This window comes from Pinus tabuliformis, chromosome 7 (genome assembly GCF_031772625.1).
Source record: "Pinus tabuliformis cultivar Carrire ecotype Pingquan chromosome 7, CPIR1, whole genome shotgun sequence".
In the NCBI taxonomy this organism is placed as follows: Eukaryota; Viridiplantae; Streptophyta; class Pinopsida; order Pinales; family Pinaceae; genus Pinus; species Pinus tabuliformis.
The window spans coordinates 1,816,640,221-1,816,662,689 of NC_142293.1; the positions used below are offsets into that span (position 1 = coordinate 1,816,640,221).

The 22,469-nt window shown below is 39.4% G+C and overlaps 1 protein-coding gene across 1 annotated transcript in view; it reads right to left on the bottom strand.

Moving 5' to 3' along the window:
• XEG113 (xyloglucanase 113) overlaps positions 1 to 22,469 on the bottom strand; it is a 283,665-nt gene that overhangs the window by 253,419 nt on the left and 7,777 nt on the right. The gene's annotated exons all lie outside the window — the stretch shown is intronic.

Consider the following 22,469-nt stretch of genomic DNA (forward strand, 5'->3'; position numbering starts at 1 on the left):
GATCCTGAGAAGGTGGGGGAGGATTTTCATCCTTGCTTTCATCATCTGAAGAAGAAATATTTTCAAAAGTAGAAGAGATAGGGAGAGGTGGCACATCCGCCGAATTAGGCTCGCAGGCCGATATATTTTCAGCAAACTTTACATCTCTTCTAATGATAACATTTTTGGACTTAAGTGGAATAAGTTTATATCCTTTGACATCTTGAGAATATCCAACAAAAATACATTGTTCACTCTTAGGTTCTAAAGCTTTATGTTTCTCATCTGGAATATGGGCCCATGCTTCACTTCCAAAAACACGAAAGTGACTTACATCTGGTTTGATTGAACTCCATGCTTCTTCTGGAGTGATATTCTTTAAAACCTTAATAGGAGTGCGATTTATTATGTAGTTTGCATAGTTAATTGCTTCTGCCCAATAATTAAGACTAAGTCCTTTAGATTGAAGCATACAATTAGCCATTTACTTTAAGGTGCGATTCTTCCTTTCAGCTACACCATTTTGTTGTGGAGTATATGGAACAGCATGTTGCATTTGAATTCCATTCTCAGTGCAAAAGTTGATGAATGTGCTTTTAACATATTCCTTGCCATTATCAGATCTTAGCTTAAGAATTTGATGTCCAGATTGTTTTTCAACAAAGGCCTTAAAGGCCAAGAACATGGTAAATACTTCACTCTTGAGTTTTAAGAAGTATACCCAAGTGCGTCTGGAGAAATCATCAATGAAAGTTAAGAAATACTTGTAGCCAGAGAATGAAGCAACTGGAAGTGGACCACATAAATCACTATGCACGAGCTGTAAAGGGGCTGAGGCGTGCCAAGAGGCACATTTTTCAAAACTGTCCCGATGATGTTTTCCGAGTACACATCCAGAACAAACACCATCTCTGCAAGATACCATTGGAAGACCTGTCACCATATTTTCTTTACATAGATTCTGAAGAGAGCGATAGTTTAAGTGACCAAATCGCTCATGCCAAAGTTTGCTCACTTCATCATTATGAGCAACAAATACTGAGGGAAGATTTGATGACCCAAATTTGTGAAACTTATACAACCTTGTAGAATCATCAGCAATGCCAGTAGCTAAAACCTGTCTAGGATCTCTTAGGTCCTTAATTACAACATCGTGAGGTGAAAATTCAACGATTTTACCTTCACCTGAATGAGTTATCTGATATACAGATAGAAGGTTGCAGGATAAGGTTGGAACACATAATACATCATTAAACTGACCATTGTCTATATGAACAGTTCCAGTCCCTACAACACTAAGAGATCTATCATCACCAACATATATATTTTTGGTGTTACAATCATTTAAAGAAGAAAACATGGCTTTGTTTTGGCCATGTGATAAGAAGCTCCAGAATCAATGAGCCACTCATGAGAATGAGAAGAAGAAGATACATTTAGTGCATAGCCAGACCGAGATGCTTGACAACCACATGCAGAAAGTGCAATTCCTGAAGATGAAGTTGAAGTTGAAGAGTGCTCCAAATGGATGTTATGCTTCTTCATTGCTGCTTCCAAGGCTTCGATCTTCTTAAAGCATTTGGATTCTAAGTGGCCATCTCGATTACAAAAGTTGCAATTTCTATCAGTCTTCTTCCCTTTGTTTTTATTTGTCTTATCATTTTGTTGAAATGATTTTTCATTTTGAGGCTGAAATTGCTTAGGACCCTTGTTTGGTTTAGGACCATTCTTTTTAGGATACAACTTCTTAGGATTCTTTGGATTTGGTTGCTGCTGGGCGGCTAACGCTTTCTTAGAAGAGTTTCCAAGATGAAGAAGACCAAGGTGTAAGAGTTTTTCTTGTTCTCTTGTTAAAGAATCACAAAAGGAATCAAAGGAAGGGGACTTGTAGGTTTGTCCTTGAGAAATGAAGGCTTATCTTGTAGAATGGAAGGTGGAAACAAACACAGAATAGGCTGGTCCCAACTTAGTAAGAATGGAGTAGATAAGGCTACTATCTTCTTTCTTAACCTTAACACCTTCCAAAAGAAGTCTAAGGGTCTTGAACTTGGACAAAAAATCTTCAATGCAAGAAAAATTATTGGGCTCCAATGTAAGCAATTCATTTTCAAGTTGATGGGCTTTAAGTTCATTTTTAATTCCAAAGACTTTAGTAATCTGTTTCATTGCTTCATCAGGAGTATCAAGTTCTGCAATATGGAATCTAAGATCTGGAGAAATAGACATCCCTATCAACCCACGTGCTTGGTCTTGTCTATTTTCCCATTTAGCTGCCTTGTCTTCATCTTTCGGTTTGGTCTCTTGGCCTGTGGCTATTCTGTAAAGACCTTTACTTCTAAGTAAATCCACAATGTAGGACCACCATTGGAAGTAGTTGGTGCTGTCAAGAATAACTTGGCATGGACTTTCCATTAAAAAAAAAAAAAAAAAAAAAAAACTGAAGCTATAGATGCTGAAACTAAGTGTTGCAATGGAAAGATCTCGAAAAATTAGGCTGTTTAAAAAAAAACGGTTCTGAAAACGGCTTCCGGATGAAGAAGTTATGGCTTTTTGAAGAAAATTTGATGAAGTCGCCGACGAAGTGCGGGAATGTGCGGAAATGAAAAATCCACCCCCACAAAATGGAGATTTGAACCCAAGACCTCTACTCTCATAAATTAGCTTAGAGAGAGAGAGAGAGAGAGAGAGGGGGGGGGGGGGGGGGGGGGGGGTTGATGCTTTGGGTTGCGTGCTTGCTTTGAGAAGGCTTTTTTTCCCTACAAAACAAAAAACACAAAACCCAACACGGACATACAAAAAAAACAAACCTTGCGGCTCGAAGTTAGCTTTAGCCGGAAACTAAATATTTTCAAAAACGAACCTTGCGGCTCAAAGTCGGAAACTAAATATTTTCCTCAATGTTTCTGATTTTCCGAGATCACACTAAGGCAGGAAAAGAGCATACGCATGAGAAAAATCCTTCCTTTTTGTTTCTGATTTGCCCAGATCGCACAGAGTCGCGGGGCAAAGAGCATACGCAGAAATGAAAGGTATAGATTTGGTAATAAAAAAAGGCTAAATAAACCGAAAACCGAAATCAACAGAGAGAAAATAACTGTAAAATGCAAATAACCACTATATACCTCCAGATTTTAAAAATGACGCAGCTAGGGCTACCGGAAACCTTTTCGCATGAAACGAAAGGGGTTCCTCACTGGAACAGATGCTCCCAACACAACATAGCAGTCCTCTCGGCCCGAAAGCAGTCAGAAACATTAGATCTAGGAAACGGTAGTCGGATGCAGTTCTACCGGCTTCAGATTTGGATCACCAACGGACGCGGCCCTCAAATAGCTCTGATACCATGTAGGAATTTACAGGGTAAGTTCCTCAGACAGAACACCAAAGGACACCGCTCACAAACAGATCGCAGATCAATACACCAGTACTTTTGACGTGGTTAAAACCCTCAAAGAGGGAAACAGTCCACGGCTTGAGCCAACTCGGCCACTTCAGGCAATTTATTAATAAAAGAATGAAAATTTACATATGCTTCTCTCATAGACGGATTACCCTACAAATGACCCTCCATGATCTTTAAATAGAGATCATGGACCAATCGGGTGTTAAGCCACGGATCAAGTGTCGGTAATACCAAGGAGAGAATGAACCGTCGGATCACTACATATCGTGACCGTCGGATTGTAAGTTACAAAATGTACATAGTAAAGAAACACACTTTACCTAACTCTATACCTAACTCTATACTAGACCAAGTTGTACTTAACTATTTCCTATGTGTCGAAATATCCTAACATAATTGATATCATATTAAACTCAGTTACTTTTCTAGCCTTAAGAGCGATAATTGGAAAGCTATTTGAGATAGAATATTGGTCAATGTTATTTTTGTTACATAATACTCCCCATACTATGAGCTCTATGTTATAACCTGACATGTCCTTTAATTGGAGGGTTCTCTTATGTGTCTATGTTCCATTCTTTCTCATGATGGTTACTAAAGGGATAATGGAAATAACAATTCCAATAATATCAACTATAGTGTTGTTGGCTAAAGTTGGTACATCATTAATAGGAGTGAACAAAAAGTTGTGGATTGGTATTAAATGTTCATCCTATAAATAAACTTTTATGGTCGAGGTAATATCTAGAGTTATTTCCCAATCATTTTTTAAATGATTGAATTCTTTTTTTGCAAGCTTGATGTACCCTTTTGAGATGATGTACACTTTCCCAATGTCTATGGAAGGATGGAAGTGTGTTGCTTGGATGTTGAAGCATGTAATACGTATCTCAACACCTTTTGCATCAATAACATCAAAGTTAAACACATACTGAGGTCCCTTGACATTAATGCATGTGCGTACATCAGTTTTTGAGAGTACTCTAACTTTCAATGTCCATCCATTTAGGGTTGAATGCAAAGATGCAATAGATGTAAATTTTTGAGGTGTTTTAGTGGTTTCTAATGGTTGTTTTCCAGAAGCACATACATATTTGTTCAATGTTGGGTCACCAATAATATTCACTTTCAAAGTACGCACTTCCATTTCATGTACTATCCAAACACTGGAAAAAAAGAGGAAAACAATGTACAATTAGTACTTCAATTAGTGGTCACATAGTAAGTAATGTAAAATGTGGGTAGTGTGTGTGCTCCTAGTGAGAATGAATGCGAGATGTAGTCATAAAAGCAAGAGAAGAGTTGTATAAATTGTAGCTGAAGTTGAGTAATGTGAAGAAGGTAACTCGAGTACATACTTGTTATTTTGGATAGATCTACAAGTGAAATCTTGAAGTTGAATCAATGACCCTTTTTCAATTTTAGACGATGTGAAATAGTTCCTAAGCATTGAAGAAAACAATCTTTTCATTGTATTGTTTCCATCAAAGAGGAGTACAGAATATCCATCTTCAAAGGTTAATGTAAAGTCCATAATTTGTAGAATAGGACTACGAATAATCTCTCCATCTCTAAGCCTTGTAATAGAGTTTGATGTCAATACAATTGCCATACCATTGATAATCTGTTTAATAATTTGAAAGTAGAAAGGCATTGGAAAACCACAAAGCGAAAAAATGGTGAAGCAATGTGTTAGATAAAATAAATTGTTTAATAATTTGAAAGTAGAAAGGCATTGGAAAACCACAAAGCGAAAAAATGGTGAAGCAATGTGTTAGATAAAATAAGGAAAACTATAATGGATACAATTGGAATTTAATGAGAATATATATGCAAGAATGGTAAAAAGTTATATGTTAAAGAATTAATAATTAGTTACTATATAGTTGTAATTTTTTGAATAACAATAGCTAATGATGTGCATAATTTACCAAAGAATATGCATGACATAGTAGGAGAATAAAGCTTAAACTTAAAGTAGTTAATATATTTTAGTATTTGAAGAGTGTTATTTATATGTTGATGATATGAACAATATTTGCGCCATAATATGAATAATCATATTTTAAAAGTGTGTGTGTGTGTATGTATATATATATATATATAGATGAGACGAAGATAAATATACACATTGAAAATGTGTATTTAGATCAATTATATATAGGGAAATATAGATTGGATTTAGTTTACCGTAATATGAAATTGAACATTCATATGTGAAGTAGTAAAACATCTAACAAGCTATCTAGTTAGAAATTAGTTTTTGTATATAAATACGTAAATATTGGCAAATATATTAGCATTATCACAAAAGTGTACATTGGAAACAATATTTTATATTATTGGTACAATATTCAAATTTGTATATTATAATAAAAAATGCGCATGCGAGACAATATATAGTTTTTATAAACAACTCTCATTTACATTGAAAAACATGGAAACACATTTCAATTTTTTATTTTATTTTAATGGAAAATAACCAATAAATAGAACACAATTGATCCGAATCGGATCCATAAACAACTGTCATAGAACCATGACTGAATCGGGACAAACAAATCCGTGAAGAAATCCAAAGCAGTAATCAAAAACACCCTGAACCAGTGGCCATGGCAGCCAGCGTGGAGACGACGAGGACCTCGGTCAAAGCGCACTGACCGAGGCCCACGGAGACTGCGCAGGAGGTCGATGTAGCCCATGGGAGCCCCGGAATGGGAAAAGGAGCTGATTTTTTATCACTGGGAAAACAGGGCTGAATGGTAGAGCTTAAGCACTTGGTCACGTTGGGAGCCATAGGACCGTGGGTGGAAAAAGGTAAAGCGCCATCGTACGAAGATGGGACCCACAACCTGGAAACCGACAGTTTGATCGGGGCGCCCTTGAACGGTAAGAGGTTTTGGAGAAAACAGAGCGAGCACCCTCAGCGATCAACGCGTGGTAGTGGAGGTGAGAGAAAAACCGTCGCGATCGCGCGTTATCGGTCGAGCAAGTCAACCACGCTCGACGTGCGAATGACGTTGGATATGGAGGAGCCCAGATCGGACGGCTGAGATTGCGCCCGATGGACAGAGCGGAACTGACAGGGAATTAAACCAAGTTCTAAAGAGATTTGGATTCCATTGACCGCCATGGTGGAGAAAGAAATGAATGGACGAGCGAGCTGGCGCAGTTTCGATGGGGACGCGTGGCTACTTCTCGAGCGTTCATGCTGACGCTGAACATGGAATTCCAAGCACGCAGGCGACAGGCGAATTGATGTAGGCGGGAGAGGAAACGAACAGGCATGGAGGTCGAATGGCTAAAGCCATGAACAGAGATCAGAAGAGGGAATGAGATCAAAGAGTCCAAGCAACCAAGAGAGACAGTGAACAGTGAACCCCGAAGAGGAGGACTGAACACAGAGAGCAGTAAAGCCAAGCAGAGGAGAGAGAGGGCCGAGCTAACCACAGGCAGCATCGAGCACCAGAGAGCTTGAGGAATCAAGCCTTCCCATAGAGGAATCTATCTGGATTGAGCATCACAGTTAGCTCTTTCCACTGTAGACGGAGGGTCACAGAGCTGGTAGGAAGAACATGAGTCTGTGTACTCCTAGTGGCTTGGGGAATCCAAGAACCACCCCGCCAAGCAAAAATCTGCTTCAGGAGAACTCATATTGAGTCCCTGTATTGTAATTTCTCTGCTCAAAGACATAATAAAACAAGGCCACCACTGAAGCTGGACTGGAGACGTAGCCCTGGAGAATAGGGTGAACTCCTTATTAAAAATTATTTTTGTCTTTGTGTTGCTTACTGTATTTCTCTGCTATCTTTCCATTTATTTCTGTGTATTGGCAATCTGATCGATCCATTGTTTCAATAACACAGAACACACACCAGCACATGGGTCTGTAATACCTTTTTTTTTAACAAATCTTCACTGAGGTCACTCATAGGGTGATTATCAGATCAAGTGGTATCAAAGCTCTAGGTTGTAAGGTTAGACAAGCTTGTGTTGGTTTAGCTGTGAATGATCACTAGATCAAAGCTCAAATTAGGAGAAGGAGAGTTGGTGGAAACTAATCCTGAAATTGGGGGTCTATTCTCGAAAGACAATGTCAGAAGAAGGTTCTATAGGGCCAGACCCTCAATTCTTAGAAAGTTTCCTAGCTATAAAGTCCATGGTGGAAGAAATGTATAGGGACTTTAGAAAGCATAAGGGTGAAGATTCATCAGGCTCTAAGCAAGATAAAGAAGAAGATGAATCTCATTCCCATGACCACTCCAAAGGAAAGGGGAAAGAAGAAAGCTTCCCTACACCTCCTAGTAGCCCCGTGCATAATAAGAAAGCATCTTTGATTAAGTTAGATGTTAAATTTGATTTGCCTATATATGATGGAGAGTTAAATGCTGAAAAGCTGGACAATTGGATAAGACAAATTGATGTGTATTGCAAAGTACAAAATATAGACTCAGACAAGATCAAGATTCAGCTGGCAAGCCTTCGCCTAGGGGGCACTACCTTAGTATGATGGGAAGGCAGAACCCAAGCTGATATGAGGAAGCATGGTAAGACCATCTCTGTTTGGAGTGAATTTGTTACTGCAATCAAAAAGCAGTTCTATCCATTGGCCTACATGCAACAAGCCATGATGAGTTGGAAAACTCTTCGGTAGTTGAAAGGGCAAAGTGTACAAGGGTATACTCAAGAGTTCAGAAAGAGAGCATTGATGTTGGGTATTTCATTAGACTCACCAAAAACTCTTTTGAAGTACATTGGGGGTCTACACAGCTACATGAGGCACACTATCCTCATGTTTAATCCCACTAGTATAGATGAGGTATCTGTACAAGTTACTCATCTAGAAGCTAGAGGAAAGAATGGAAATCTAGAAGTTAGGGGACCATCCCAACCCACTGTAAGCAAGAGCAAGGAGAAAATAAAGCAGTTGTGGAAAGCAAGGGAGGCTAACACTGCACAGAAAGGCAAAGCCTCAAGCACTCACTGTAAAAAGGAGGGGCATGATGATGAGCACTGTTGGATTCTGCATCTAGAGCTGAGACCTAAGAAGTCCGAGGGCAAGAAGAAGAAGACTGCTGCAGCTATTCAGAAGGATTTGGGGTTAGACTCGGGAGATGAAACAATCATAGCAGCCACAGGTATAAAAGGTAAGAATTCTGAAGCATCTACTAGTAATTCTGTTCAATCTGTTATTGATGAAGAACATGAGAGAAAAAGGTGTGAGCTTTTCCATATTCGAGTTGTTTCCAAATATCAAAAGATTGATACTTTGTTTGATAGTGGCTCACAAGTAAATCTGATTTCTGAAGCAATTGTAAAGAAATTGGGATTAGCAACTACACCTCATAAGAAACCATACCCATTAGGATGGTTGAATGATAAAGCACAACTACAAGTGACTAGACAGTGCAAACTCAAGTTTTCTTTTGGGTCAGCATTTGTAGATGAGGTTGAGTTAGACATAATTCCTTTGGATATATGTGGAATTGTTTTGGGAAGTCCTTACTCGTATGATAGAAAGGCTATTTTCTATAGAGCTGAGAACAAGTATCTACTTGTTAAAGTATTTCGATTTCTATCTATAGATAGATAGATATGAATGGGCATCTATATTGATCCATCTATTGGGATATATCTTCTATTCAGATACATGGATCTCTTTCCATATATAGTCATACAATAACGTGTCATTCTGATTTGTTTATGATCTAAATAACTGATGGAATCGAATACTTTGTAAGAGCTCATAAGCTCAAGAATAATTATACTCTCATAAACTCAGGACAGATGAAAAGAATGATAAATTCATGCAAACAATGCTTACTAATGGTTGTAAAGGAAAAGAAAATTGATAAAACCAATGTATTTGAGGGCTGTAATTCTGATCAGCAAGCTGATATAGAAAAGATTGTTTCAGAGTATGATGTCTTGTTTCAAGAACCTCAAGGTCTGCCACCCAAAAAGGGAATAGAACATGATATTATTTTGCAGCAAGATGTTCATTTGCCTAACATTGGGATGTACAGGTTATCTGCTTTAGAGAATGCTGAAATCAAGAAGCAGGTGCAGGAGTTGCTCGAGAAAGGGTTCATCAGGCCTAGCACATCACCATGTGGGTCACCAATCGTTTTGGTGAGAAAGAAAGATGGCTCGTGGAGAATGTGCATTGATTACCGAGCACTGAATAAAATAACGATAAAAAATCGTTATCCCCTTCCTCGCATAGACGATCTTTTAGATAAATTGAAAGAAGCTGTTTATTTCACCAAGTTGGACTTGCACAGTGGATACCATCAGGTTAGAGTTGCAGCAAGATGCATGGAAGACTACTTTCAAAACAAAGCAGGGATTGTATGAATGGCTGGTTATGCCTTTTGGCTTGACCAATGCCCCTGCTACTTTCATGAGATTAATGAATGATGTACTCAGACCTTTTCTTGATGATTTTGTTATTGTGTATCTGGATGACATTCTGATTTTTAGTAAAACGTGGGAAGAACATTTAAAGCATGTTAAACAGACATTAGATGTTTTGAAAAGAGAAAAACTTTATGTTAAACTCTCCAAATGTGAATTTGGAAAAACCTCTCTAAATTATTTGGGTCATATAGTAGGGGGAGGTGAATTGAAAATAGATCCCTCTAAAGTGGCAGTCATTGTAAACTGGCCTAAACCCGAGTCTGCTACATAAGTGAGAAGCTTCTTAGGAGCAGCACAGTATTGGAGGAAGTTCATTTCAAATTTTTCCTCAATTGCAGCTCCCTTACATGCTTTGACAGGATTGAAAAAGGTGTTTCAGTGGGGAGGCAAACAGCAGAAAGCCTTCAACACCTTGAAAGAAAAAATTAGTATAGCACCCGCACTAGCACTGCCAGATCTACAAAGACCATTTGAGATACAAACTGATGCCAGTGACTATGCCATGGGAGCAGTGTTGACACAGCACAGTAAACCCATATGTTATCATTCTGAGACTTTTAATCCTGTAGTAGTTAACTATCCTACATATGATAAAGAATTGTATGCATTAGTTCAGAGTGTGAAAAAGTGGAAACATTACTTAATGGGCAAAGAAACAATAATACATACTGATCATCGGCCACTTCAATATCTACACTCCCAAACTAAGTTGCAACAATCAAGACATTACAGATGGATGGGTTTTCTACAACAGTTTCATTTAGTCATCAGATATAAAAAGGGCATACATAACAAGGTTGCAGACATGTTATCTAGACCCATTATAAATGCATCTACCATACTTAAGCATAATGTTGTGCCACATGAAAGCTACATAGAACAATATGCTCAGGATATGGACTTTAAAGATGTATATGCAACTTTGAGTCAAGGCAAAAGTGTAGAATAATTGGACTATCATGTGAAGGACTGACTCTTATATCATTGTGGGAAACTCTGCATTCCACAAACTGAGAGGACAAAGATAATTAGGGAAGCACACACTTCTCTGATATCAGGTCACTTTGGGGTAAGTAAAACAGTTGCACAGCTGCAAAGGTTCTATTATTGGCCAAGAATGAGTGAGAGTTTCTAGATATGTAAAGGGGTGTGCTATGTGAACTAAAAGCAAGCCCAGCAACAGAAAACTAGGCTTGTACACTCCATTGCCGGTTCCTTCTCACCCTTGGGAGAGCATTTCCATGGATTTTGTTGGAGGACTGCCTAATCTAGGAAAGGTCACGATTACCTATATGTTGTTGTGGATAGGTTCAACAAAATTGTATTTTGATACCTTGTAGTAAACAGATTACAGCTGAACAAACTGCAAAACTATTCTTTGAACATGTATGGGTTCATTTTGGATTACCCACTTCTATTATATCTAATCGAGACACCCGATTTGTGGGAAAGTTTTGGTCCAGTTTGTGGGAACTAATTGACACCAAATTAAAGAAAAGCACAACTTTTCATCCACAAATAGATGGCCAGACAGAAGTAGTTAACAGGACAGTGATCCAGTTACTGAGAGGATATTGCAGTAAACACCCTAAGCTTTGGGATGAAGACTTGTGTTATGTGCAGCATGCTTACAATAGAGCCAAACACTCTTCTACCTAGAGATCTCCTTTTGAGACCTGCTTTGGTTTCATACTAAGGTCTCCCTTGGATTTTGTCTTTGGTAAAGATACCATGGTTGATGGACACAGTGATGTGGACAAAGCAACTACGTTCATTGAACAGATCCAGGAGATCCACCAGGCAGTACAGGAACAGCTAGAAAAGAGCCAGGCCAAGTATAAGGCTAGGCATGATAAGCATCAGATGGAGCATAGTTTTCAAGTTGGAGACCAAGTCTGGCTGTATATCAGCAAGGACAGGATGCAAGGTGAAGGTAAGAAGCTAAAACCTATCAGGTATGGACCCTTCAGGATACTTGAGAAGATTGGTGAAAATGCTTTTTGCCTTGATCTGCCAGCTTACATGGACATCTACTTAGTCGTGAACGCAGATTGCTTGAGGTTGTTTGAACCTTCAATGATTGAGGACCCTGAGGAGCAGAGTCAATTGCCTTCTGTTGATGACTTACTACCTGAATATCTTAATGAGTTGTAGGAAGATACAGTGCTGGATAGGAAGGTAAGGACAACGCGCAATGGACAAGTGGAATACCTTAGAATTGGGCTTAAAGGTTCGAAGCCGAGCAGTGCGAAGTGGATTGAGATTGGACAAGTGAGACAACAATTTCCTCACTTAGTCAATGCTTGAAGAAAACCAACTTTTGGTGGTCCAAAATCTTTTCAGTTGGGAGGTCGTGATCCGAATCGGATCCATAAACAACTGTCATAGAACCATGACTGAATCGGGGTGAACAAATCTGTGAAGAAATCCAAAACAACAATCGAAAACACCCTGAACCAGTGGCCATGGCAGCCGGCATGGAGACGACGAGGACCTCGGTCAAAGCGCGCTGACCGAGGCCCATGGAGGTTGCGCAGGAGGTCGATGTAGCCCCTGGGAGCCTCGGAATGGGAAAAGGAGCTGATTTTCGATGCACGCGCATCGCTGGGCAAACAGGGTTGAAATGGTAGAGCTTAAGAACTCGGTCACGTTGGGAGCTAGAGGACCGTGGAAGGAAAAAGGTAAAGCACCATCGTGCGAAGGTGGGACCCACAACCTGGAAACCGACGGTTTGATTGGGGCGCCCTTGAACGGTAAGCGATTTTGTCCCACCTGGAAACCGGCGGTTTGATTGGGGCGCCCTTGAACGGTAAGCGGTTTTGGAGAAAACAGAGCGAGCACCCTCAGCGATCAACGCGTGGCAGCGGAGGTGAGAGAAAAACCGCCGCGATCGCGCGTTATCAGTCGAGCAAGTCAACCGTGCTCGACGTGCGAATGACGTTGGATCTGGAGGAGCCCAGATCGGACGACTGAGATTGCGTCCGATAGACAGAGCGGAACTGACAGGGAATTAAACCAAGTTCTAAAGAGATTTGGAGTCCGTTGACCGCCATGGTGGAGAAAGCAATGAATCGATGAGCGGGCTGGCGCAGTTCCGATGGGGACGCATGGCTACTTCTCAAGCATTCATGCTAACGCCGAACAGGGAATTCCAAGCATGCAGGCGACAGGCGAATCAACGCAGGTGGGAGAGGAAACGAACAGGCATGGAGGTCGAATGGCTAAAGCCATGAACAAAGATCAGAAGAGGGAATGAGATTGAAGAGTCCAAGCGACCAAGAGAGACAGTGAACAGTGAACCCCGAAGAGGAGGACTGAACATAGAGAGCAGTAAAGCCAAGCAGAGGAGACAGAGGGCCGAGCTAACCACAGGCAGCATCGAGCACCAGAGAGCTTGAGGAATCAAGCCTTCCCATAGAGGAATCTGTCTGGATTGAGCATCACAGTTGGCTCTTTCCACTGTAGACTAAGGGTCACAGAGCTGGTAGGAAGAACAAGAGTCTGTGTACTCCAAGTGGCTTGGGGAATCCAAGAACCACCCTGCCAAGCAAAAATCTTCTTCAAGAGAACTCATATTGAGTCCCTGTATTGTAATTTCTCTGCTCAAAGACATAATAAAACAAGGCCACCACTGAAGTTGGACCAGAGACGTAGCCCTGGCGAATAGGGTGAACTCCTTATTAAAAATTGTTTGTGTCTTTGTGTTGCTTACTGTATTTCTCTGTTGTCTTTCCATTTATTTATGTGTATTGGCAATTTGATCGATCCATTGTTTCAATAACACAGAACACACACCAGCACATGGGTCTGTAATACCTTTTTGTTTAACAAATCTTCACTGAGGTCACTCATAGGGTGATTATTAGATCAACAATAAAGATATTTTTAGTTTTTTCGCGACCTGGAGCGATGGTGCAGTCAATGAAGACCTAGTCTTCTGCTTGCGCTTCGGTGCCTCTTCTGCGCCCTAGGTCCTCCTGCCCTGTGGCCCCGCGGCCCTGGGCCCTCTGCCTTGCTGCGACTGTCCCTGAGGTTGAGAGCTTGTGCTCTTGTTAGGCTCGTTTGCTACTGAGAGGGGCTTGTAAGCTAGGGTTCGCCCCCATGGAGGCCCCGGCTCACCCCAGGCAGGCCACCTCCCCCCCTCACCACCTCCATCTGCCGAAGCCTTCTCTCCGCTCTTGGTCGGTTTGCCACCGAAGAAAAAGAATGAAGCAACCAAGTTTGTCAAGAGGCTCAAGGATATTCCTGAAATTTCCCTGCCGCCAGAAACCCCGATCCAAGTCGCCCTGTCCTTGGCTGAGCGAGCCCTCATTGGCCAATTCACCGATCTATGGCCTTCTCCTAAGTCCAATGAGATCTGGGTCAATAAGAAATGGGCACCTTTGATCAAGAATAGCGTCACTTCTTATTTCTTAGGACGAGGGTTTTTCCTCTTCGAATTCACCTCTAAGGACAACAAGGATCTGATCTTCCAGAATGGCCCCTATTTCATGGGCCCCCAGGGTCTCTATCTCAACAAATGGACGCCGGATTTCGACCCTCCAGTCGACATTCCCACAGCTGTCCCGGTGTGGGTCAGGCTTCCAAACCTTCCAGTGCATTGCTGGAACTAGGACTCACTAAAACACATCGGCAACACCCTCAAGAAATTCATAGATAGGGAAAATAACAAAGATCAATATGACTGTGCCCGAATCTGCGTAGAAGTAGATCTAGAGGTGGGACTTATGGAAGCCATCAAAATCAAAGTAGGAAGCTGGACCCATTTGTAGAAGCTAGATTATGAGCAGTTTCCCTTCAAATGCCGAAAATGCCATGTCTACGGTCACTTCGCCAGAGGATGCCCATCTAATGCTAAATCGGATAAGGGTAAAGAAGAAGGTTGGAACCAGATCAAGCGAGCCAAGAAAACCCAAAAGAATGTCAGTCCAAACGGAAGAGGCCCCCAGTAGGCCCCTCCTCAGCAACCCCCTTCTAGAATGAAGCAAGAAAATAAATTCGCCCCTCTAAGCTTGCAAATAGAGGAAACACAGGAAGCAGATACCCAAAAATCATCCCCCCTCGCAAAAGGTACCCCCTCTTCTCCCAAGGGGGCAAGCCTTGCCGAGAGCTCCAAAGGAAACACTGTAGAAGTCGAGGAAGCTGAGTAAGAATCTGAAGGCTTGGAGGAAGAAGGTGAAATAGGAGAATCCCAAGCTTTGGTAAGGAGATCCACAAGAGGCCGCAAAACATAACAGGAAAAAAGAGAGTAGGAAACTTTCAAAGATAAGCTCCAAGGCAACCAACCAACTCTCGAAAATCTATTAGCGTCAAAACCAAAGATGGCGAGAAACCAACCCCAAGGCTCCAAGGGAGCCAACTAGAAATACAAATGATGAAGATTGTCTCCTGGAATTGTAGAGGTATGGGGAGAAGAATCAAAGAAGAAGCCATCAGAAGTTTAATAAGGACAAAAGCTCCTGACATACTCCTCATCCAGGAGACCAAACTAGAGGACTCTATCTTCCTTCAGGTAAGTAAGAAACTCTGGAATAAATGTGAGGCGAAAGCAATCTCAGCCCGAGGGGCTTCCGGTGGGTTGGGCACCCTCTAGAACGCAAGTAAATTCTCATTCATTTCTGAGACCCTCAATACTCACTGGTTGTTCTTAAAATTGCAGCACTTAGACTCAAAAGAGATTTTTAGTCTCTTCAATGTGTATGTCCCTGTGAACGCTGGGGAAAAAAAGGCCTGCTGGGAATCCATAAGAAACCAAGCAGACCTCGTTAATCTTGAGAACACCATCATTGCCGGAGATCTTAATCTCACTCTCCTGTCAGCTGACAAGAGAGGAGGCAGCATTGTTGGCGATCCGATAAAAGAATGGGCAGAGGACCTTATGCAGGACTAGGATTTGCTGGACATTAAGCTAATTTCTCGCAAGTACACTTGGACTAATAAAAGAATTGGACTTGGTCACATCGCTGCCAGGTTGGACAGTTTCTTTCTTCAAAGCTCTTTTTTTCTGCTTGGATTAGAGGCTAGAGTCCACATTCTCCCATGCAACACTTCTGATCATAAACCCATCAAGCTGGAATTCGTGTCTCAGCTTGATCTCGGTCCTATTCCCTTCAGATTTAGCCCGCTTTGGGCTAAGGAATCTGGCTTCATGCAATTAGTTAAGGACATCTGGTTGCAACAGGTCAAAGGCTCCCCCTTTTTCATCTGGGAGGAGAAGCTCAGAAGAGTGAAAAGGGCTTTGAAAAGCTGGGCCAAATCTCTGCCCAATCCAGCCAACGAAAGAAAAAAAATTCAACGCACACTGGAAATTCACCATCTCTAGGCTGAAAAAGCTAATATAACAAAAGAGATTCTAGATAAAGAAGCCCAGCTCCAGCAAAACTATCACAAGGCTTGTCTAGCTGAGGAAGAATACTGGAGGCTTAAGTCACGTAGCCTCTGGCTTAAAGCAGGGGACATGAACTCTTCCTTCTTTCACAAACAAGCTCAGGCAAGGAAATGTACCAACTCCATCTCCGAAATCAAAGATGGCACTACCATCCACAAGGATAATACAAACATCAAAAAGCAGCCTCCTTTCATTTTAAAAGTTTGTATAGTGAAGATATAAATATGGACCAAAACTCTGATATGATGGATATGGTCCCCTCCTTGATTACTACTAAAATGAACCATCTCCTCGAAGCCTAAGTCACCAAGAATGAAGTCAAGGATGCCCTCTTTGCCATGGACCCAAACAAAGCCCCTGGGCTGGATGGATTCTCAGCCAGATTCCTCCAAATTTGCTGGTCGATTGTGGAAAAAGATCTTTACAAAATGGTTCTAAAGTCCCAAGTTTGCCAGAAAATCAGAGGCAGCACGAACTCCGCTTTTCTTGCTCTCATCCCCAAAGAGAAAGGAGCCAACTCCTTCAACAGGTTTTGCCCGATCTCGCTTTGTAATATTGGTTATAAATTGATTACCAAAGTTATCGCTAATAGATTGAAGCTCATCCTCCCCAAAATCATTCCGGAAAGCCAAGGAGGCTTCATTCAAGGTAGACAGATTGTGGACAATTTCATTCTAGTCCAAGAGGCAATCCACTCAAGTCTGAGTCGCAATGAAAAAGGTATGGTTGTCAAACTTGATTTAGCAAATGCATTTGATCGAGTTAGGCATAGTTTTCTGACAAAATTCTTACATAAGCTTGGAATTGGTGAGAAGTTTATAAACTGGATTCGGGCTTGCATTTCGAAGCCTTGGATTGTCCCATTAGTAAATGGCAGAGTTGCTGATTTTTTCAAAGCCACGAGAGGGCTCAAGCAGGGGTGCCCTCTCTCACTACTTCTATTTGTTCTTCACGCCTCAGTCCTCAGTTTTTATTTAGACAAAAAATGATGGATCAAGAAATCGCTGGGCTCTGCATAGCAAGAGGCGTTAAAAACATAAATCATGCCCTCTTTGCGGATGACACCTTGTTATTGGGAGCTGCTTCTGTGCTCATGGCCTCCATATTTAAAGGAGTTCTGGATGAGTTTTGTATGGTCTCGGGAAGCAGTCTAAATTATGGCAAATGTCATATCTATTGCTGGAACACCACTCCCAGCTTGCTCAACTCCATTTCCAGAACCTTTGGCTTCGCAGCTTCCTCAAATTGGACTTCCTTCAAATACTTGGGCCTCCCAGTTTTTCTCAAAAGAGCATACAACAGAGATTGACTCCCCTAATTGGAGAAATTCAAGATCAAATTGCTTGCCTGGGGCTTTTCCTGGCTTAACATTACTGGTAAGTCTGTTCTCATAAAATTTGTTCTTAACAACCTTCTCTTATTTCAGTTTTCTATCCTTCTTGCTCCCACTGGCATTCTCAGAAAAATGGAGGAGATCATTCGAATTTTTTTTTGGAAATGGGGTAAGCAGAATGAGAAAAATATTTCGCTAGTCAACTGGGAATCCATCTCCAAACCTCTATTGGAAGGACGCTTGAATTTCAAAAATATTGGCATCCATAATATTGCAATGGGAGCTAAATTAATCTGGAGAATTATTGCTCCTAACCCCGGTTGGGCGCAATTAGCTCTTTGGAAAAAATATTTCAAAGTCCAGCGCTCTCGCTGCCTAGATCACCCTCAGACGCATCCAAATACGCCCTTTTCGAAGCTCTGTTTCAAAACCTGCTCTCTCTTCAATGCTCATGCCTACTGGATTCCCGGTAATGGAAAAAGGACCAACCTCTGGACAGACAAGATAATGAACAATGAGCCGCTGGGAGATTGTAGCTCACTCCAAGCATTGCGCAGATGGATGAACGAGACAAGAATGCGTTCCCTGTGGGACATTTATGTCTGGCAAGATTCACGCTGGGTTGGCTGGAATCTTCAAACGCCCCTAGAATTGTTTATGGAGTGCGAGATCCTGTTATCCAAGCTCCATGGCTTGGCTCCAATGTTGGCACGAAATCGGGACTCAAGAGGATGGGGTGTGCAGGCTGGTGGATACACAGTAGCTCATTGTTACGCCAAGCTGTGTGAGCGGCCTCATGTGGCCACGAACCCATAACCGTGGAAAAGGATATGGAATAATCCCTCCTTGCCAAAAATCGACTTCTTCAACTGGCTTCTATGCCACTCCAAAATTTTGACTGATGATAATCTTCAGAAGCAAGGATTCCATGGCCCTTCAAGGTGCAGCCTTTGCAAGGAAAACCAGGAAAGCATAACTCACCTGATGCTTGAATGCACTTTCACAATGCATATTTGGACCGAGCTGCTGGGATCTTTGAGTTCCAGCTTCGCTTTGCCTTCCTCCATTCCTGATCTTTTTGCTAAATGGCTACAAAGGTATCCCGACCACCCTCCAAAAAATAAAGCTATCAGAGCTGCTTGGTCTATTCTTCGTAAAATTATTTGTTGGCAGGTTTGGCTTGAGCGAAATAAAAGGATCTTTAGAAACCACGAACAAGATGCCAAGCTCGTGGTAGTTAAGATTAAATGCCAGTTAAAAGAGTGCCTGAGAGAGTATAAAGACGATTTAAGCCTAAGCCAACAAGATATAAATTGGGGCTCTTCTCTTGATCTTCAGTTCCAAAAAATTGCAAATAGTATCTCCCTCCCCAAAGATTGGCAAATAAGAGTTACAACAAAAGAGTTTCAGTGATGGATTACAAATCAGCTGAGACACTCTCTATTTTTCGATGGGGTTGCAAAGGGCAATCCTGGAAGATCTGGCGCTGGAGGTGTAATATTGAATCTAGATGACATAAGGATCCACAATTTCGCTTGGGGTTTAGGCATCGCTTCTAGCATTCAAGCTGAGGCATTGGCTCTTTTCCAAGGGCTCAAGCTTTTGAAAGTGCTGAACATCAGGGAGGCTAATGTAATTGGGGATTCTCAGGTTATCATTAACACTATGCTGACACATGCTAAGCCAACGGACCTAAGGCTTGCAAGGCTGATTTTCAGAATAACAGATCTCGGAGACTCTTTTCATAAATTGAATTTTACCACGTGTTGAGAGCTAATAACAAGGACACGGACATTGAAGCCAACAAAGCAGCCCTTCTTACGGCTGGAGCTTTGCTCAGAGGCGGGCAGGAAACATGGGAACCAACTCCTTAATTTAGAGAGCTGTTATGTTTTACTGCCTATTGTTAAATCAGTATGTATGTATCCAGAAACTTGGGAAAATCTCTGAAATTGACCACATAGTAGCAACTAAAAAGAGATATGAGCTAAGCATAAATAACACGGCCTTACAAGGTTGTGCAGTACTCGTGGCATTAGGCTCTCCTTTTGTAATCCGCTTTTTGGCATTAAGACCACGTATCTAATATATCCACTACCCGTTTCTGTTTAAAAAAAGAAAAAGAAAAAAAGAACACAATAAATATTTTAAATTCTAAAATCATATTTAAAGACAATATTAATTTGTTATTTTGTAAAATATTAGTAATATATGAAATGATAATTACTAATATAAAATGTATGTTTAAAAAAAATGTATTAAATCAAACATAAACTATTGTATGTATTTAGTAAATTTATTGAATAGAAAATTATATACATTTAAAACATAAAACCTTTTTTTGAGTTATAAGGTTTTGATGTAAAAGAAAAAGAATAAATAAATAAGAAGATAAAGTGTTTATATAATGTTTTGAAAAATAATGGATATTAAAATTTTTAAGGGTTATAAACTTAATTGTGAAACTCTCATTCATATATATATATATATGAATATTATGTATTAGAAAAATGTTTAGGAATATTATAATATACATAATTATTATAAATTTGTATTGTTGGTGTAATGATTTATTTGGTATATTTGTAATGATATTAATAGTATTCTCAACATTAATTATATGTATTCACTTATATTTAAAACAATCATAAAAGAATTTGAATATTCAACTTCTTAAATGTTATGCATAAAACAAGTGTGTTCTTGAAAAAATAAAAAACTATATGTAGATAAAAGTTACTACCATGCTTATAAGTACAAGCAACATGTTATTCAAAAGGAAGCAAAGTAATACAATATAGGTAAGCTCAAAATTTGGAAGGATTTGTCATCTTCAACTGTGCTTTAACCATTGTTTTTTTCGTGTGTGTGATTTTAATGCCATAGATTTTTTTTGCTCTACTTTTGCTCACTTTGGTAGATCTGTCAACATGAGCTTTAAGACCATTTTGAGCTAAGCGATACTTTGGTTCGTGCTCTAATGTATCTTTCACACTATCATATATTATTCCAAAGCCTTTAGAGAATGGGCCTTTTGTATGAAAAGAAGAGATGAATATTGTTTGTGTATCAACAATAGTAAATTTCTTGGTAAGTTCCTCTTTAATCTTTGAACTTGAAAGGTTTCCTCTTCAAGGATGGATAACATGGATTTGAAATTGTCTTCTATGTAGATGGAGGTCATCAATAAGATGTTGGATGCAAACTGCACGGCGTGTCATTGGGGACACCATTGCTAAGGCCATCTGTAAAGCTACAATTCAAAGATATGTATTTGGAATTTTCTCAAAAGAATGTAAAAACACTAGTTAGTTATTTTTTTCTAGAAATGCATAAAATATGTTTTTTAAATATAAAGTTAAAGAAGAATATAAACAATATTCAAGAATGTGTAAAAGTGAAAAGGGTTGACTAAAATTAAGATAGAGCAAAATAGAAAGTGATAGATTTCCTTTTGGGCAAGAAAAGCTAGAAGTGTGCATGGTGGCTATCAAATTTAATTGTGATTTATTTGGGAATAAAAGCTATAAGGAAAGACTTGTAATGATAATATATATGCTTGGGTCCCTTGTTAGATGGGGTTGATGAAATGTCCGTTGTCAGCCTCCCATCTAACTTAGGATGTGTAAGGGGGGCTTCATAAGCCCACACAACCCTTACTCCTGACGTAAAATAACGTTTCTTACCCATCAAATTTTGAGTTCGACTGCTAATGCCAATTGATACCCGGTAATGTTTCCATCAACCTAAGAAAGTAAACTAAAACTAAAGATTATTTATGTCTCATTTTCGTTTAAAAAATATTGGAGAATGGATTTAATGTTACTTTCAAATGAATTTGATTTTAACCCTCTCATTTTCATTGTTTGTTATCTACAGTTAAACATAACATTATGAATATGATGAGCTCATATTAAAAGATTAAAATATGTAAAGTTTTTAAATGAAATAATCAAACAATATAGAATATAAGTTATTAATTTAAATTGGAAAAACAAATATGTATATCTTTATACACGAAATAATCTAATATATATGGATGACAATTTCAAATCCTTATGAGGAAAATGTCTATTAAAAAGTAACTCTTATCTCACAATAAAAAAAAATTCAATATCGAGTTCACATTTGCTAAACCTAAAAGTTAAAATTAATTTATGTAAGTAGTTTATGTATCACTCAGTTTTTTTTTTGCCGTTCTTCTCAAGCCAATACAATTTATTTAATGTTATTTGAAATTGAATTTTCCACTACTATTTAATGCTATTTCAAATTGAAATTTTTTATAATGTTATTTCAAATTGAATTGTTTTACAAAAACACTCACAATATTATTTACCTTTTGACATAATATTTGGAGGCTCTCAAGGAGGTTACAGATTTTTAACTTAATGCCATTAGATGTTTACATTGAATTAGTTTTGCTAAAGATTTTTAACTTAATGCCATTAGATGTTTACATTGAATTAGTTTTGCTAAAGTTAATTTTGGAGAGCTAATTCAATGAGTAAAGTAATTCTATTAATTTAGGAAAACTAATTCCATGTTTAAAGTAATTTAATTAATTTAGGAAAACTAAATATTTAATATTAAAGATTCAATAGCTCATTCAAGTAGAAGAATAATGATGTAAATCATATGAAAAGAAATTGGTGGAGATAAATACTTCTACTCTTTAATCATGAATAAGTGAAGAAAATGAATGCACCGCTACTCGCACAACATGCACATCTACTCCCTTCTGCATCAACATCATAGAAACAAAATCTCAAAAAACCCAAATAATTTTTATTAAATGTTGACCACGACCAAATAATTTTAGTTGCATTAAATTTGATTTTTAATTCTAGGAGAATAAGATCTTTTGAAACAATTGCAATTTAAGTTGTAATTCAAATACCTTTGAAGCTTCATTCTTAATGACTTCAGTTATGGTGCTTTCAATC